This window comes from Drosophila suzukii, chromosome Y (genome assembly GCF_043229965.1).
Source record: "Drosophila suzukii chromosome Y, CBGP_Dsuzu_IsoJpt1.0, whole genome shotgun sequence".
NCBI lineage: Eukaryota > Metazoa > Arthropoda > Insecta > Diptera > Drosophilidae > Drosophila > Drosophila suzukii.
In genome coordinates, this window is record NC_092085.1 from 2,215,745 (window position 1) to 2,231,723 (window position 15,979).

General features: G+C 47.0%; 1 pseudogene; it reads right to left on the minus strand.

Moving 5' to 3' along the window:
- Positions 1-9,310: 9,310 nt before the first annotated feature.
- LOC139353620 (uncharacterized) lies at positions 9,311-14,240 on the minus strand (annotated as a pseudogene).
- Between the last annotated feature and the right edge of the window lie 1,739 nt (positions 14,241-15,979).

Here is a 15,979-nt window from a genome sequence, read left to right on the forward strand (position 1 = left end):
GATAACTTTGCCGCTAAGCTAGCACCCAAGTACGAGGGCCCGTACAAAGTAAAGTAAAAACCCAGTTAGTAATCGTTAAAACAAAGCACTAATACCCTTTTGTTCTCCCCTACAGACATGGCGTCGGACAACCCGTCACACCTGTGGCGCATGACAACACGCAAGCCACGGCCACCCACATTTCTCAACGCCCCCCGAAGTAGGAGGGGAATGTGAGGAGTCGTTTGACCCCTCACAAATAGCGCCACCAACATCGCCAGCGCCAACAGCATCGGCCGCCAGCGCCAACAACATCGCCAGCTAGCAGCTACAACATCGCCAGCGCCAACAGCATCGGCCGCCAGCGCCAACAACAACGCCAGCTAGCAGCTACAACATCGCCAGCGCCAACAGCAAACAAAACCCTCGCGAATAACTTTGTAAAAAAAAACATTGTACAGTGCATTTAATATATAAGCTTAGCCAATAATCATAAGATTTGTAGTTATATTGATACACAATAATTATTTTAGCTCAGCCTAAGCGATAGGTTCTGTTTACCTTTTCCCCCTCCGTTCTCACATCGGCAGTAGCCACACACACACACACACCAGGAGAGCAACGAAATATTCACCACGATAAGTGCAGCGCCGCACAGGAGCAAGCGAGAGAGGACATGCGATCGAGGAGGAAAACAACCCCCGAAAATTGGCACGCGCCAAGGGAAGAGCGAGAAAAGGAGTACCGAAACTTTGACAAGTGGAAAAAACCCAGAGCAGCCGAAAACTTGAACAAAACGCGGCGGCAAAGCTTAACTAGCTCTCTTTTGGAAAAGGCGGTGCACGGGATCAGAAGTGCGAGGAGTCATTTTTGCAAAGGCGGTGCACGTGATCAGAAACAGGAGCTCTCTTTTGGAAAAGGAGGTGCACGGGATCAGAAGTGCGAGGAGTCATTTTTGCAAAGTCGGTGCACGGGATCAGAAACAGGTCTCTCTTTTGGAAAACGCGGCGCACCGGACCAGAAGTGCGAGCAGTTCACTTTTGGAAAACGCAGCGCACCGGACCAGAAGTGCGAGCAGGTGACTTTTGGAAAACGCGGCGCACCGGACCAGAAGTGCGAGAAGCAGGGGACTCTTGCAAAGGCGGCGCACGGGATCAGAAGTGCGATCAGAGCAAATTTATGTGGACAACAGGAGTCTTTTGCCTTCGGGCTGATGCCAAGTGACCCAGGAAGGCGTTTACCTAGACGACTTCGAGGAGAGTGTGCAGGCCCAGGACCAGCGGCGGAGCACCCGGAGTCACGCGTGTGTGTGTGCGTGAGAGCGAGACGGGTGAGTGAGTGGAGTGAACCGCGTTTTGGCCAGCGAGAGTCCCGTGCAATGAGAAATTTCTCGAAGGCCTCGATGCGGTTTCGCCCAGAGTAGGCTAGAATTTATAAACCATGACCTAACCTAACCCGTTAATTGCGAGCACTGAGAAAAAAAAACATGAACCAAGAATTTAAATAAAGAATATTTTCTTACATATCTGAACACATGTTGTTGCCATGTTGTTCTTTTTCCCTTTGACTACTTTGATTTCTGATTTGATTTCCGAGCTGACTACACCGAGAGAAAGGGGTGGACCCAACTTTAGGAAACCCGTTGCTCATTAATTAAATAAAAATATTTCTCAGATATTAAAAATACTACGCACTGCCACACCCTCTTTCCAAAGGAACTTCGGGAAATATTTTTTTAAAAGGAAAATTTATTCTTCTTCTTTTATCACTGCCGGCTGTATTGAGCCAACTCGCGCCCGACTACACTGGGAAAACAAAATAAAGTAGAAACTCGAGTTACAAATGAATCAATAAAAATACCCCAATAAATGTATTTCTCGCCTGATTTTAATGCAACTCGTAGGGAAAAAAATCCAATCAAGCTGGCCACGCATAAATATGAATATTTCCAGACAAATGCCTAGATTTTAGGCCATAAATTCTGCCCTAGGGAAAAGTTGTCCCCATAATCGATCCCCTCTATCTCGGCCTTCTCGTAGCGAATGCTATGAGCCAGGCCCAAATGCGCGTTACCGCTGACGCTTTTCACTCTGCTACAGACACCGAATAAACTGTTTCTCTCACTCCGTACCCCGGTGGCTGGCACTCTACATCTCACGCCAGCCAACCGATTTTCGTCTTAGACCTTTTTGTCCCATATCTTTACAAATATTTTCGAAAAAGAGACCCTGGCGGGACTGAGTATATAGCAGCCTACGAGACTTCTTTACAGAATGGAGCCCGAACAGGGACATGGGGTTTACGAAAATTTTAGACGACCTAAATATGGTCTAAATACCCATCTGTGTACAAAGTTTGAAAATTTTCGGTAACGTAACGTAAGGAGAGTCATATATCGAGGGTCACAAAAATTTCTAGGGCAGGAAACAGGAAAATATATATATATTCAAAAATATACCAACGCATCGAACATAACCTCAGAAAAAAAAACTTAGAATTTAAGCAGAGCACATGACATTCGGGAGAACTTATACAAAAGTATACCCACACACAGCGAGAAATTTCTAACGCACGCAGACACACATACATGTATTTCTAAGCAGAGCAAAGTACATAACCTAAAATCAGAGATTCTTTGTTCCAAGCTCACGTGGCCAGCAAATCAAGTGAGGACGAAACACATACAGGCAGATAATCGGAAAGAGAAAGAGAGCGAGAGCCCTCTAGGCTAGCCAACTCAGGTCACGAGAGTTTCGAAAGAACGAGGTAGGGAAAAGCTAACGTATACTCCCTACAGCGCAGCCATTTTGTTTTTTTCGTTTTCACTCTCATCGTCGTCCCTCTCACACGAGCAGGAGTCGATCAAGTACAGGCAACGGGATCACATCGTTGGGGGCTTCTCATATAACCATCGCCGAGTCAACACGTGCATCGGCAGCTCTCAAAAACATCGTCGTGGAAAAATTTAAAACTACATCGTCGTCGAACAAAATTTAATCACCGTCGAGAAAATTTAGGAATTAAATCGTCGTTTGACATCGGATTGTGGTCACCATCGTTGCACGTGGGAATTCAGTGAATTCTTGGTGACAAATAAAATAAAATTTTCAATGAAGATTTTAACCAGTTCGAACATCGTTTGACCCTCGTCCAAGAATTTCTCTCGTCCTATCGAAACTTTTCCTGTCGTTTGCCAGTTAACTATTATTTCACAGCAATATGGGGGCGCGTTGGATTTCGTATCTCCGGAAGCGGGAATTGGAGGCGATTCTGAAGGAGTTTTTCTTGGAAGCAACCGGAACAGTTGAGGAAATGAGGAGCCGGCTGTCTGCTTTTAATAATCGGGACGACCACGTGCTGGAGATAGCCGAGCGGCTACAGGATTGCGAAGCGGAAATTACAGCCGCCCTAACGGATAGGAAGCAGCGTTACCGACTCCGAACCCACACCCACCGGGTCCAACACAGCTTCAGGTGCCAGCACTGGAAGGCCGAGGTGCCGCCGATGTAGTCGGAGACACGGAGATCCATCCGGTCAAGCGGGATATTTTTCCCAGGAAATCAGAGATGTCCGCGCCACGCTAGCGGAAAAGCTGAAGAATTGGGGAATCACTTTTGACGGGACCACGGACCCCATAACCTTCATCCAACACCTCGAGGAACGAGCCACCGCACACGAAGTTGACGTGGAGAAGATGCCGCAGGCCATCCCTGGTCTTTTGACGGATACAGCTGAGCACTGGTTTCGGACAAGCCAGCTGCTAGGAAAATCTTGGACGAACTTCAAGAAGGCGTTTCTTGACTTCTTTCTGCCACCCAGGTACTTTCAGCGACTCGAGGATGAGATCCGCACCAGAGATCAGCGACGGGGAGAGGCTTTCAAACAATACCTAGTCAACATCAGACTCATGATGCACAGAGCGGGGTATAATGCAGAGCAGGAGTTGGACCGGATCTATGAAAATCTCCAACCGGAGTACCAGATGTACGCAAGGAGGCACGACTTCACCACTTTGGAGCAACTTACCACTTTAGCGGTAAACTACGAGGTCACCCGCGATCGGAGCACAGGAAGCCATGCCAGAATGTTGGCCGAACCACAACCAGCGCCTAGAAGGAACGAGTACGAGATTCCAGCGTATGCAGGAGCATCACCAATAGGTCAACAGAATTTCACACGACCGGCCAGACGACCACCCACCCCAGCCACAGTTTTACAATCAGTTCCTCGAGTGGGGAACAGGTCAATGGTGCCGAACTTCAGTCTTGCTTGCAGGAATTGTGCCCAGGAGGGTCACCGTTTAGCTACATGTCGCAATCCCATAGTCCTCTTTTGTTGGGATTGTGGTCGCAGAGGAGTACGCACTCTCGAGTGTTGCCGTCGTACCCAGCCGGGAAACGAGAGGAGTCTTCCCCGGAATTAGGAGAAATCTTACAGGTTCAGTCGAGCAGAATTATCGCGCAGGTGCAAATCGAGGGTCAGGAGTTTAACGCTACCATAGACACCGGAGCTAGCAGAAGCTTCGTGAGCGAACGAGTTGTTCAACGTGTAGGGACGCCACATAACGTACGGTCGGTACACACTCATGTCAGCCTGGCGGAAGGCTCACGCAAGGAGATAACCAAGTCTCTGGTAGTTTTCCCTTCGTTCATGGAAGACGTACTATTGGGCATGGGCATGTCTGCCACTCTCCAATGCGGCCGCGCTTCGCTGCAGCTGTACCCTCTCCTAATAAGCAGCCCCACTAACGACTTAGCTATGCCTCCTCTCTTGACAAATGCGTTCACTCCAGCAAACAACGATCCAGATAACGAGGTGCAAACCACCCCGACCAGCAGTATTTTAGGGTCTCGAGACGACAACGCCGTGCGAAATAATCCATTTCGACGGAATCATGCTACTGTTTCAGCGGAACCAGTAGAGGAAGGGCGAGCGCCTTCCCCAGTCAGACCAGGATACACGCCTGACACTGGAGGAGCACTAGCCGCAATCACCGCAAACGCCGAGCAAGAATTAGAACCCTGGGTAAACAAATTCCTACAGTAGGAATTGGCCAAATTCGAAGGAATGACGGGAGTGTCAAATATCGCTGAGCATACGATCACGATGCGAGATGATAAGCCCATGATAGGTATTTTCCTAAGAATCCCGCGATGCAGAGGATTATCGATGAGCAGATCGACGAACTGCTACGCAACGACTGTATAGAGCCTTCTCGGAGCCCCCACAGCGCCCCTATTGTACTCGTGGGCAAGAAATCTGGAGAGATGCGACTATGTGTAGATTTTCGACAACTAAATGCCCATTCTATTCCAGATGCATACCCGCTGCCAAGGATAACACACATCTGGGACCGTCTGCGCCATGCCAAGTACATATCGACGCTCGATTTGAAGAGCGGATATTGGCAAATCCCTGTAGCCGAGTCCAGCCGCGAGTGCACAGCATTTACAGTCCCCGGGAGGGGCTTGTACCACTGGAAAGTGATGCCGTTTGGCCTCCACTCAGCACCAGCCACATTCCAGCGGGCGCTCGACAGCGTCATAGGACCGGACATGGAGCCCAACGCGTTTGCGTATTTGGATGACATCATCATCATCGGCCGCACTCTGGAGGAGCATGTGCAGCATCTACAAGAAGTATTTCGACGGCTACGAAAGACGAACCTTCGTCTCAACGCGAAGAAATGCAGTTTCTTTAAGCGCAGCCTGGTGTACTTGGGACACGTCATCAGTGAGGAGGGAATTCACACGGATCCCGACAAGATTTCGGCAGTACGGCGACTGAGTCCGCCCACCACATGCAAGGAGTTGAGGAGATGTCTAGGGATTGCGTCATGGTACAGGAGATTTGTACCCAACTTTGCCAGCGTAGTGCAGCCCATGTCTTTGCTACTCAAGAAAGGAAAGAAATGGCAATGGGAGCAGGAGCAGCAAGATGCGTTCGAGGAACTCAAAAGAAAACTCACGGAGGCGCCGGTTCTCGCCTGCTCCGACTTCAACGAGATGTTCGTGTTGCAAACAGACGCCAGCGACATCGGCCTAGGAGCAGTTTTAACGCAGAAAATCCAGGGAGAAGAACGAGTCAACGAGAACGCATTCGCCAGCAGACGCCTCATCGACGCCGAGGAGAACTACTCCGCCACAGAAAAGGAGTGTCTGGCTATCATATGGGCCATCAGGAAACTCAGATGCTACTTGGAAGGTTATCGATTTGAGGTGATAACGGACCACCTCGCCTTGAAGTGGCTCAACTCGATTGATAATCCCACCGGCCGCATAGCGCGCTGGGCGTTTGAACTGCAGCAGTACCAGTTTGACGTCACCTATCGACGCGGGAGCCAGAACATTGTTGCAGATGCACTTTCTCGACAGCCTTTGGAAGTACTTCAGATGATCCAGGAGGATAAGGCGGGATGCACATGGTACCAGCGGATGCTGAAACTTGTTCAGGACAGGCCTGAAGATTACCCGGACTACGCGTACGAGAACCAACAGCTCTATCGGCATATCGGATCCCGACCTGACGACGAAGACTCCGTGCCCTGGAAACTGTGCGTAGCCAAGGAACACCGACAGCGAGTACTGTCGGAATGCCATGACCAGCCGACGGCAGGACATCTCGGAATCAGGAAGACAACCACCCGCATCGCCCAGAGATATTACTGGCCAGGTCTTTTCCGCGATATTGCCAGGTATGTCCGCAAGTGTGACACTTGCCAACGGTTCAAAGTCAGCCAAACCAAACCGGCGGGTAAAATGTTCACCAGACAGATTAACGAGCCGTTCGATACTGTCTGCGCCGATTTTATTGGCCCCTTCCGCGATCCAAGAGTGGGAATACGATGCTGCTCGTATTCTTCGACGCCTTTTCGAAATGGGTTGAGTTGGTCCCCTTGAGAAAAGCTACTTCGGCGCATCTCGAAAAATCCTTTCGGGAGAGGATTTTGAATCACTTTGGTATTCCCCGAACATTTGTCTGCGATAATGGGACACAGTTTACGAGTCGTTCATTCAAAGCCTTCTGCAAGCAGGCGGAGTCGTTTGACCCCTCACAAATAGCGCCACCAACATCGCCAGCGCCAACAGCATCGGCCGCCAGCGCCAACAACATCGCCAGCTAGCAGCTACAACATCGCCAGCGCCAACAGCATCGGCCGCCAGCGCCAACAACAACGCCAGCTAGCAGCTACAACATCGCCAGCGCCAACAGCAAACAAAACCCTCGCGAATAACTTTGTAAAAAAAAACATTGTACAGTGCATTTAATATATAAGCTTAGCCAATAATCATAAGATTTGTAGTTATATTGATACACAATAATTATTTTAGCTCAGCCTAAGCGATAGGTTCTGTTTACCTTTTCCCCCTCCGTTCTCACATCAGCAGTAGCCACACACACACACACACACCAGGAGAGCAACGAAATATTCACCACGATAAGTGCAGCGCCGCACAGGAGCAAGCGAGAGAGGACATGCGATCGAGGAGGAAAACAACCCCCGAAAATTGGCACGCGCCAAGGGAAGAGCGAGAGAAAAGGAGTACCGAAACTTCGACAAGTGGAAAAAACCCAGAGCAGCCGAAAACTTGAACAAAACGCGGCGGCAAAGCTTGACTAGCTCTCTTTTGGAAAAGGCTGTGCACGGGATCAGAAGTGCTAGGAGTCATTTTTGCAAAGGCGGTGCACGGGATCAGAAACAGGAGCTCTCTTTTGGAAAAGGCGGTGCACGGGATCAGAAGTGCGAGGAGTCATTTTTGCAAAGGCGGTGCACGGGATCAGAAACAGGTCTCTCTTTTGGAAAACGCGGCGCACCGGACCAGAAGTGCGAGCAGTTCACTTTTGGACTTTTGGAAAACGCGGCGCACCGGACCAGAAGTGCGAGAAGCAGGGGACTCTTGCAAAGGCGGCGCACGGGATCAGAAGTGCGAGCAGAGCATATTTATGTGGACAACAGGAGTCTTTTGCCTTCGGGCTGATGCCAAGTGACCCAGGAAGGAGTTTACCTAGACGACCTCGAGGAGAGTGTGCCTGCCCAGGACCAGCGGCGGAGCACCCGGAGTCACGCGTGTGTGTGTGCGTGAGAGCGTGAGAGTCCCGTGCAATGAGAAATTTCTCGAAGGCCTCGATGCGGTTTCGCCCAGAGTAGGCTAGAATTTATAAAGCATGACCTAACTTAACCCGTTAATTGCGAGCACTGAGAAAAAAAAAAACATGAACCAAGAATTTAAACAAAGAATATTTTCTTACATATCTGAACACATGTTGTTGCCATGTTGTTCTTTTTCCCTTTGACTACTTTGATTTCTGATTTGATTTCCGAGCTGACTACACCGAGAGAAAGGGGTGGACCCAACTTTAGGAAACCTGTTGCTCATTAATTAAATAAAAATATTTCTCAGATGTTAAAAATACTACGCACTGCCACACCCTCTTTCCAAAGGAACTTCGGGAAATATTTTTTTAAAAGGAAAATTTATTCTTCTTCTTCTATCACTGCCGGCTGTATTGAGCCAACTCGCGCCCGACTACACTGGGAAAACAAAATAAAGTAGAAACTCGAGTTACAAATGAATCAATAAAAATACCCCAATAAATGTATTTCTCGCCTGATTTTAATGCAACTCGTAGGGAAAAAAATCCAATCAAGCTGGCCACGCATAAATATGAATATTTCCAGACAAATGCCTAGATTTTAGGCCATAAATTCTGCCCTAGGGAAAATTTGTCCCCATAATCGATCCCCTCTATCTCGGCCTTCTCGTAGCGAATGCTATGAGCCAGGCCCAAATGCGCGTTACCGCTGACGCTTTTCACTCTGCTACAGACACCGAATAAACTGTTTCTCTCACTCCGTACCCCGGTGGCTGGCACTCTACATCTCACGCCAGCCAACCGATTTTCGTATTAGACCTTTTTGTCCCATATCTTTACAAATATTTTCGGTAAAGAGACCCTGACGGGACTGAGTATATCCCAGCCTACGAGACTTCTTTACAACTTTCAATGTTGTTTTGCGTCTGTTGTGTTTGCTTGCTGTGGCCGCTCGCTTGTGTTTTCCGTTTGTTGCTGTTTTTTGAATATAAAATAAACGACGCGCCGAAAGTAATTGTTATTTGTTCCCCGTGCCCCGTGTTTTTTTTCGCGTCTAGTAGTCCTTGTGCCCGTCGAACGGAAGTGTCAAACTCACCAGTGCTAGTCGCCCCAGTTGTGCAGTCAGTAGGACCACAAGTTTCCACACACGACAGGCCTGTTTGCTGCTCTCTCTGCCCGGCAAACAAACATTTAGTGAATATTTTCTACACTTTTTGTTCGGTCGTGTTTTTTTTATTTTGCTAAAGTCACGTTGTGCCATCGGTATTGTTTTCGTTTCGGTTTTCGGGGAACAGTGCCGTTGTTCGTCTCGGGGGTCTAGTGACCTTGCGCGACCCGCACCACGGACCTGCGCAGCTGGCGTAAGGTCCTTATCCAGTAGGTCATCGAGTGTCGCTTCACCGAACACAACTTCATCACACTGGAGCAGTCGGACATCGATGCCTTCTTCTCGATCTACGTGCAAAAGGCCCAGGTGGCGCCGGTAGAGGAGGAGAACGCGCTGCCGGCCCAGCCTGGGGAGCACCGCTCCCCCCTGCAGAACTTCCTCCGAGATCATTATCCAGAGTTCAGTGCCCACATAGATGGCCGTGGCCAACTTGTGACCGCGGACTACGTGTATGTCTACACACTGCTCCTGCATTACTCATGCGTGAAGCAGCCCAGCGTGTTTATCCACAGCATCTGCAAGAAGCTGCCGGAGCTAGTGCAGACCTGCATCGCAAACTTCTTCGGCCAGACGTTGGAGCAACAGCTGACGCGCCAATTTCTCCGCCAGTCTATGAACAATGTGGCTGTGATTTACCGCCAGGGCGTCCAGATCAGCCCCAGTCGTCCGAGCTGCAGCACCATGAGTCCCGAACTGACCATTGACACCACACCGGACACATCCTCGTCCACATCCGCATCGCCTCAGCCGCCGAGCAGCACGCCACAGATCCGTCATCCAGCGCCTCCAAATGTCCGCCAACGAAATGCTAGCAGCGCACCCGGGAGCTGCACGGTGTTCGGGCCCAGCTGGAGGTGGTGTCCTACGAGAAGACCATGCTCGAGGAGCAGCAAACGGAGAAGGAGGACCTGATCATAGAAATGCTGGACAACATTGATGGGGCCAGAGGGTCAGGCTCGATGCTGTGCTTCTCGACGAAGCAAGCCACACTCTCGCTTAGCTCCAGCAAGATAGCGTTCTGCTTCTGCAGCTCTTTCCTCAGCTCGGCGTTCTCGTGCTCCTTCTCGCGCAGCTGCTTGTCGACCACAGAGCTGTGCAGATTCTCGGGCGTGGTGTTCGGGGACAGGGAACAGTTGAGCAAATCCGAGGACGCATTTAGAACCTCACGTCGGTTGTGTAACTCCTCGCGCGCTTCCTGTAGACAACGATCCAGCTCCTGCTTGTCGCGCTTCAGGCTGGATTCCTCCAGGCGCTGTTCCAGCTATTCAAGAAGAAAAACAAAAAAATATAAATATATATTTATGGAATTTTGGGTAGGTATTATGTAGGTACTTTGAATTTATATTTCCTAAACAGCGCCCTTTTTCGCCAATATTAATTTTAGAATTATGTACCTAGTAGCTTTAATTTAATTAAATAATTAACAACCATTAAATATGAATTCAAAAATATTAATTTAACAAATAAAATTCCCTCTCAATACCAAAAGTGTGTACAGTTCCGACCCAAAGGTGACTAGTTTTTCGCTGATATTCACACAAAATTCGCCGGATTTAGTTCTTTTGTGTAATGCCCCCATAAAATCAGAGAGGTAGCATACCTGCTCGACAAGCTCGGATTTTTCGGCGCGCAAATCCTGTAGCTTATCGTTAGTCTCGGCTATAATGGCCTCCTTTTGGCTGCTTTCCTTCATCAGGCTTCGCTTCAACTGAAATGAGGAAAGTTTTATTATTGGTTTATGGCACCAAGTACCTGTGACCATCTGGTGGTCTACTACCTACATGATCGAACTCATTTAGCACGTTGTCTGCATTCTCACCATTCTGGACGGCGTTCTTGAGCTTGGCCAGTTGACTCTTGGCCATCATGTTCTCTGTAATGGGAAAAAACGATAAAATATGTTACTATCATATTTAACTACTATCAGAGGGATGTAAGCCACAAGATCTATGAGGCATTCTTACCTTTGTTTAGCGTTTTAATCAGATCCTCGTCCGCTTGCTGCCCTTCGAGCATGGTCTTCTCGTAGGACACCACCTCCAGCTGGGCGCGAACACCGCGCAGCTCCCGGGTGCGCTGCTCCAGCAGCTCGGTTCTGGGTGTGAGCGGAGCGGACATTTAGAAGCGCTGAATTTTGTGTGAATATCAGCGAAAAACTAGTCACCTTTGGGTCGGAACTGTACACACTTTGGGTATTGAGAGGGAATTTTATTTGTTAAATTAATATTTTTGAATTCATATTTAATGGTTATTAATCATGTTAAGCTACTAGGTACATAATTCTAAAATTAATATTGGCGAAAAAGGGCGCCGTTTAGGAAATCTAAATTCAAAGTACCTACATAATACCTACCCAAAATTCCATAAATATATATTTATATTTTTTTTGTTTTTCTTCTTGAATAGCTTAAAACGTCCGGGAACAAACTACTCGCGTGCGTGGACAGAATCCGGGAGCTGGAACAGCGCCTGGAGGAATCCAGCCTGATTGTATCTTCCAGAGAAGATACAATCAGCTCCCTGAAGCGCGACAAGCAGGAGCTGGATCGTTTTCTACAGGAAGCGCGCGAGGAGTTACACAACCGACGTGAGGTTCTAAATGCGTCCTCGGATTTGCTCAACTGTCCCCTGTCCCCGAACACCACGCCCGAGAATCTGGACAGCTCTGTGGTCGACAAGCAGCTGCGCGAGAAGGAGCACGAGAACGCCGAGCTGAGGGAAGAGCTGCAGAAGCAGAACGCTATCTTGCTGGAGATAAGCAAAAGTGTGGCTTGCTTCGCACAGCATCGAGCCTCTGGCCCCATCAGTGTTGTCCAGCATTTCTATGATCAGGTCCTCCTTCTTCGTTTGCTGCTCCTCGAGCATGGTCTTCTCGTAGGACACCACCTCCAGCTGGGCGGCAACACCGTGCAGCTCCCGGGTGCGCAGCTAGCATTTCGTTGGCGGACATTTGGAGGCGCTGGCGATCGCGATGATCAGCTCGGCGGCTGAGGCGATGCGGATGTGGACGAGGATGTGCCCGGTGTGGTGTCAATGGTTAGCTCGAGACTCATGGTGCTGCAGCTCGGACGACTGGGGCTGATCTGGACGCCCTGGCGGTAAACCACAGCCACATTGTTCATAGACTGGCGGAGAAATTGGCGCGTCAGCTGTTGCTCCAATGTCTGGCCGAAGAAGTTTGCGATGCAAGTCTGCACTAGGTCAGGCAGCTTCTTGCAGATGCTGTGGATGAACACGCTGGGCTGCTTCACGCACGAGTAATGCAGGAGCAGTGTTTAGACGTACACGTAGTCCGCGGTCACAAGTTGTCCACGGCCATCTATGTGGGCACTGAACTCTGGATAATGATCTGCGTTGGAATAAAAATGGGTCTCATTATTTGGCTAGTTTTAAGCAACAAGTTAGGGGAGGAAAATCCTTGGAAAATCCCAAAACCTTTTCGAGGCGCCAAGGGAACTAGCTTAAAAGAGGACTTGAGAAGTGTACATACCCTTGCATGTCCTATAGTAATCTAAGGTTTCACTAAAATTGTATAAAATGGCCATTAATCCTTGAATAATCCTACTATTTCAACTAGTTTATTGACAATAAAGTGAAGTAAAATGGAAGAAAGAAAATCCTTTGAAAATCCCAAAATAAGAAAATAACTAAATTAAAAAGGGGAATTTGATATGTACATATCTAAAAAGAATTTATATTCCCTTGTATTTATAATCACAATTCAATATTTGACTAAATAGGAATAAAATAAACATTTGCCCTTGAACAATACTTATATTTCAACTAGTTTTATTGAAATTAAAAAAAATTGCTCATATAATCAGTTCTATAAGTTAAATATCAAGTCGGTTAGGGTCTATTCAAAGTCCTTCCTTTTCCCCATGAATGTTCCTATATCCAAAACATTTTTTTCTTATCTAGATATGAGGTAATACACCCTGACAGTACTGAAATAATATACAATGACCATTAGTCCTTGAATACCATTATTTCCACTTGTTCTGTTTACAACAAAGTGAAATTCTCATATAATCAGTTCTTTAACAATCGACTCTGGTAGGTGCCTATGTTTTTTCTATATGAAAGTTCCTATATCAAAGGTGTCTTGGAATGTAGACTCATGACATTTGGGCAACCATGACTTTGAAAAAATAGTATCCCCTATAGTATAGTATAGTATTGAAAAAATAGTATAGTATAGTAGTAAAATAGATGAAGGATGACAACCCTGTTTTTCAGGAGACATGACATGCAAAATTATTTCGGGCTGGAAATGCAAAATACCCGAACTCACCTCGGAGGAAGTTCTGCAAAGGCGAGCGGTGCTCCCCGGGCTGGGTCGGCAGCGCGTTCTCCTCCTCCACCGGCGCCACCTGGGCCTTTTGCACGTAGATCGAGAAGAAGGCATCGATGTCCGACTGCTCCAGCGTGATGAAGTTGTGTTCGGTGAAGCGACACTCGATGACCTGTGTCGGGAAATCGCGTAAGTGGATAGCATCGGGAAGACCTGCGAAGATCCCAGGATCTCTACTACTTACCCACTGGATAAGGACCTTACGCCAGCTGCGCAGGTCCATGGTGCGGGTCGCGCAAGGTCACTAGACCCCCGACGAACAACGGCACTGTTCCCCGAAAACCCAACCGAAAACAATACCTATGGCACAACGTGACTTTAGCAAAATAAAAAAAACACGACCGAACAAAAAGTGTAGAAAATATTCAATAAATGTTTGTGTTTGCCGGGCAGCGAGAGCAGAAAACACGTCTGTCCTGTGTGGAAATGTGGAAGCCTGTGCTCCTACTGACTGCACAACTGGGGCGACTAGCACTGGTGAGTTTGACACTTCCGTTCGACGGGCACAAGGACTACTAGACGCGAAAAAAAATACACGGGGCACGGGGTACAAATAACATTTACTTTCGGCGCGTCGTTTATATTATATTCAAAAGCCGACGCTAGGGATGGGAGAAATGTATCAAAATCGATACTTTTCGTATAAAAATAAATATTTATATCGTGATATTTTTCAACTGACTTATCGCTGTTATCGCTATCAGCAACGTAAGTGACGGAAACGTAAGTGCGTAAATACAAATAAATATTTATGTCCTTCAAATTAGCGTCGGCCTGTTAGCAATGTCCGTCAAATTAGCGTCGGCCTGTTAGCAACGAAAGTGGAACGGTGGAATTTGGAACATGGGGGCTCTTTATATTTTTAAATTTTCTCGCTTTTTGGGGACCAAATCGAAAAATCTAAAATGCTAGATTGTTAAGAAAGAAAAGATCTATCGATCTAGGTAGGTTTGAGACACATCCGAGGTCTATTAATGTTTCAAAAATGCATTTGAAAAATCGTGTCCCCACAATTTTCTTAACTGCTCCCCTCACAGAGGTTGTGCCAATATGCACGATAAGCCAAGCTATTGGGAGTTAATTCAAGCTCCTTTTCTGAAAGTTTCATTAAAATCAAACCCACAGTTTTCGAGAAAACAGCCTAACAGTGACGCAACCTCGGATTTTCCCCATACAAAAAAGGGGGCAAAAATGAAATTACCTACGGCTCCACTCCTAGAAGTTGTGCCAACATGCACGGTATATGGGTAGATAGGGGATAATCTAAGAAGTGTTCTGTGAAAATGTTATCAAAATCAAACCCACAGATTTTGAGAAAACTGCTTTACAGTTGGGGGTGCTAAAAAGGTTAATAAAAGACCGTTTAATCCAGAAACTGAACCTTTAGATACTAAGACATGAACCTCAATGTAAACAGCTTAGCCATGACAATCATTCGACGCTAACTTTCTATAACTTTATACAACTTTCACAGAGGTTGTGCCAACTTGCACGGTATCGCATTAGAAGGGGCATCATTTTAGCTAATTTCTGAATAAATTACAGGCAATTCAAATCCACAGTTTTCGAGAAATTCAAGTATTTTCAATTATGGCTTTTGCCACGCGGTCACACTGTCCAGGCCAGCGAGAAATCGTATGCACCCGTGACATCAACCATCAAAATATATACGCAAATTTTAATTAATTCATACAACTCTCACAGAGATTGTGCCAACTTGCACGGTATCGCATTCGAAGGGGCATCATTATAGCTAATTTCTGAGTTAATTACAGGCAATTCAAACCCACAGTTTTCGAGAAATTCAAGTATTTTCAATTATGGCTTTTGCCACGCGGTCACACTGTCCAGACCAGCGAGAAAGCAAATTCAGCCAAGACATTTACCACGAAAAGGTATTTATCGGTATATGGCCAAGTTCCAAGCTACGACCTACAACACTTAATTGAGCCAATCGAATACTTTTGGCCGCCAAGTATTGAAAAATATATATTTTATGTTTCAAATTTTCATTGTGATATGTATGCACCCCCTAATTGGTATTTATTTCCCTATTATTTTAATGTATAATTCATCGAAATCGAGCCAGTGGTTTGGTAGAATTTAACATTTTATTGATTTAAGAAAAATATAAAAATTACCTATTTGCTATTGTGGAGTTGCCATACTGCCGAACAGAATCCCCGTTACTTTGAATTAGAAGCTCGTGCAGAGAAGTAAAGTGAAAAGAAAATAAAAGCTGAAATTTATAATAAAACTTAAAACATAGATACATCATGTGTAATTTATTCGTATTAAAACTATTTTGCTGCTCGCTAATGCGATTAGTGTGAGTGCTGGCAGCGCGGTTGCAAACGATTTAAAAATCGCTTAACAGACAACAC